Raw genomic sequence first — 4,347 nt, 5'->3', positions numbered from 1 at the left:
CCGGCCTCGCCGCCGGCCACGCCTCGTCACGCTCGTCCATGACGGGATGCTGTCGGTGCTCTCGTCACGGGCGGAGAGAGAAAAGGAGGAGAGAGAGATGTGGGGCTGACACATGGGGCCGACGGACATGCAGCGGACGAGGACGCCACAGAGACGTCAGTTTCGTGTCCGCTTTTACCCCAAAACCAGCTCAAGTTTAGGTCGCGAATGGAGTCGAACAGACAGAAAACAGACAGAAAAATAAGATGTGACCGCCTCGTTTGTCCGTTTAACCCAAACGAACGGGCCGAACAGGATGAGGTCGCGCGATAGAGTTGGCCTAAGTACGGCAACGGCGACAGCAGGCCGGCCGGCTGGGCGGGCGCTGCCACCGCTCCACGTCCGGCGCACGTCTCGGCGAAGAGTCGGTAAGCGGTGTGATGGATGTGTTTTGATCTGCTCAAATAAAGTGGCTAAGCTAGCCTTGATGTCGTGCAATTGGAGTACTTGGGCCATATATTTTACTTATATCGTTGGCATCTCTAAAAAAACTTCTATGGTTGACATGTGTTTGCATTCAATTTTTTTACAGCCCACTAAGATTTACAGCCTATTAGGGATTTACACCGCCGCTTAAAATGACTCTGTCTGAAACTACCTTTTCTCCTCCCTCCATGTCTTGTGACTACTCTTCTTCTCCTAGAAAATCCTCCCCTATCTCCCATCTCTCCCTCACTAGCAATGCCTCCCTCTCCTCTATCCTTTTCCGGCAGGCTGGTGTCCTCTACACACCGCCTTCCCCCGCCGTCTTCGAGTCAGCGGCCTACCGGCCCAGCATCCAGTGTTGCCCGCATCCCTTCCCTGGCAATAGGACGGCCTCGATCTTAGGCACCGTACATAGGAGCAACAACGGGCGTCAACGCATGAGGAGCATCGATGTTGAAGCGCAGTGCCTCTCCACTGCCGACCATGCTTCCGAGCCACCTCGAATCGCGAGTAACTCGATATCCTTTATGGTCGCGTGCAAAATGAGTCTGGACCACTCTATCCGGACAGATGCGAATGGTCTGAGGGTGTGCTTTGGAGATGCCCTTAGCATGTTCCATTTGCTCACAACACAATCTTTTTTACCCTCGTACACATTTTCAACATTTCTTCTCTAAAGTTTCTTACAACAACAAAAGCACCTGAAGTCACGGCTAGGGGGGCCGCAAACGCCTCCTCCTCCTCGGCCGGTGGTCATTGTCGCCGGAGAGGCGGCCTTTGCACGATCGGTGTAGAGTTGGGTCAAAGGGAGTGGCCCCTCCCGATCCAGATATTGCCTCCGCAGTAGGAGGAAACCGATTTTGTTGTCGGCACTGCCACAGGTGGTGGTGTAGTTGACGGTTGAATCTTCGCCCATGGCTTGAGAGGAGGTGCCTTTCTATGCCGCACAGGTGGGTGGTGTAAGCATGGTTTGGTTGTTGGTGTCGGTGTGCGAGGGAGGGGGGTGTGTTGGGTTCCTAGGCATTGGGCCAACAACCCTAGGTGGTGGTCTGCATGATTGGCTGTCCAGCGAACATCATGTCAGCAGTGGTGGTTTGTGTCCCTTGGTCGTATAGGTGACAAGTGTTGGGGAACGTAGTAATTTCAAAATTTTCCTACGCACACGCAAGATCATGGTGATGCATAGCAACGAGAGGGGAGAGTGTTGTCTACGTACCCACGCAGACCGACTGCGGAAGCGTTGACGCAACGTAGAGGAAGTAGTCGTACGTCTTCCCGATCCGACCGATCCAAGCACCGTTACTCCGGCACCTCCGAGTTCTTAGCACACGTACAGCTCGATGACGATCCCCGGGCTCCGATCCAGCAAAGCGTCGGGGAAGAGTTTCGTCAGCATGACGGCGTGCTGATGATCTTGATGTTCTACCGTCGCAGGGCTTCGCCTAAGCACCGCTACAATATGGTCGAGGTGGAATATGGTGGCAGGGGGCACCGCACACGGCTAAGGAACGATCTCAAGGATCAACTTGTGTGTGTAGAGGTGCCCCCTGCCTCCGTATATAAAGGAGCCAAGGGGGAGGGGGCCGCCGGCCAGGAGGAGGGCGCAGGAGAAGTCCTACACCTACCGGGAGTAGGACTCCCCCCCCCCAATCCTAGTTGGACTAGGATTCCCCGAGGGGGAAAGAGAGAGAGGGGGCCAGCCACCTCTCCTAGTCCTAATAGGACTAGGGGAGGGGGGAGGCGCGCAGCCCACCTTGGGCTGCCCCTTTCACCTTTCCACTAAAGCCCACTAAGGCCCATATAGTTCCCGGGGGGTTCCGGTAACCTCCCGGTACTCCGGTAAAATCCCGATTTCACCCGGAACACTTCTGATATCCAAACATAGGCTTCCAATATATCAATCTTTATGTCTCGACCATTTCGAGACTCCTCGTCATGTCCGTGATCACATCCGGGACTCCGAACTAACTTCGGTACATCAAAATGCATAAACTCATAATAACTGTCATCGTAACGTTAAGCGTGCGGACCCTACGGTTCGAGAACAATGTAGACATGACTGAGACACATCTCCGGTCAATAACCAATAGCGGGACCTGGATGCCCATATTGGCTCCTACCTATTCTACGAAGATCTTTATCGGTCAGACCGCATAACAACATACGTTGTTCCCTTTGTCATCGGTATGTTACTTGCCCGAGATTCGATCGTCGGTATCCAATACCTAGTTCAATCTCGTTACCGGCAAGTCTCTTTACTCGTTCCGTAATACATCATCCCGCAACTAACTCATTAGTTGCAATGCTTGCAAGGCTTATGTGATGTGCATTACCGAGAGGGCCCAGAGATACCTCTCCGACAATCGGAGTGACAAATCCTAATCTCGAAATACGCCAACCCAACATTTACCATTGGAGACACCTGTAGAGCTCCTTTATAATCACCCAGTTACGTTGTGACGTTTGGTAGCACACAAAGTGTTCCTCCGGCAAACGGGAGTTGCATAATCTCATAGTCATAGGAACATGTATAAGTCATGAAGAAAGCAATAGCAACATACTAAACGATCGGGTGCTAAGCTAATGGAATGGGTCATGTCAATCAGATCATTCAACTAATGATGTGACCTCGTTAATCAAATAACAACTCTTTGTTCATGGTTAGGAAACATAACCATCTTTGATTAACGAGCTAGTCAAGTAGAGGCATACTAGTGACACTCTGTTTGTCTATATATTCACACATGTATTATGTATCCAGTTAATACAATTCTAGCATGAATAATAAACATTTATCATGATATAAGGAAATAAATAATAACTTTATTATTGCCTCTAGGGCATATTTCCTTCAGTCTCCCACTTGCACTAGAGTCAATAGTCTAGATTACACTGTTATGATTCTAACACCCATGGAGTCTTGGTGCTGATCATGTTTTGCTCGTGGAAGAGGCTTAGTCAACGGGTCTGCAACATTTAGATCCGTATGTATCTTGCAAATCTCTATGTCTCCCACCTGGACTAGATCCCGGATGGAATTGAAGCGTCTCTTGATGTGCTTGGTCGTTTTGTGAAATCTGGATTCCTTTGCCAAGGCAATTGCACCAGTATTGTCACAAAAGATTTTCATTGGACCCGATGCACTAGGTATGACACCTAGATCGGATATGAACTCCTTCATCCAGACTCCTTCGTTCGCTGCTTCCGAAGCAGCTATGTACTCCGCTTCACATGTAGATCCCGCTACGACGCTTTGTTTAGAACTGCACCAACTTACAGCTCCACCGTTTAATGTAAACACGTATCTGGTTTGCGATTTAGAATCGTCCGGATCAGTGTCAAAGCTCGCATCAATGTAAACTTTTACGGTGAGCTCTTTGTCACCTCCATATACGAGAAACATATCCTTAGTCCTTTTCAGGTATTTCAGGATGTTCTTGACTGCTGTCCAGTGATCCACTCCTGGATTACTTTGGTACCTCCCTGCTAAACTTATAGCAAGGCACACATCAGGTCTGGTACACAGCATTGCATACATGATAGAGCCTATGGCTGAAGCATAGGGAACATCTTTCATTTTCTCTCTATCTTCTGCAGTGGTCGGGCATTGAGTCTGACTCAACTTCACACCTTGTAACACAGGCAAGAACCCTTTCTTTGCTTGATCCATTTTGAACTTCTTCAAAATCTTGTCAAGGTATGTGCTTTGGGAAAGTCCAATTAAGCGTCTTAATCTATCTCTATAGATCTTTATGCCTAATATGTAAGCAGCTTCACCGAGGTCTTTCATTGAAAAACTCTTATTCAAGTATCCCTTTATGCTATCCAGAAATTCTATATCATTTCCAATCAATAATATGTCATCCACATATAATATCAGAA

Source organism: Triticum aestivum, chromosome 6A (assembly GCF_018294505.1).
Source record: "Triticum aestivum cultivar Chinese Spring chromosome 6A, IWGSC CS RefSeq v2.1, whole genome shotgun sequence".
NCBI lineage: Eukaryota > Viridiplantae > Streptophyta > Magnoliopsida > Poales > Poaceae > Triticum > Triticum aestivum.
This window is presented reverse-complemented; position numbering follows the sequence as displayed.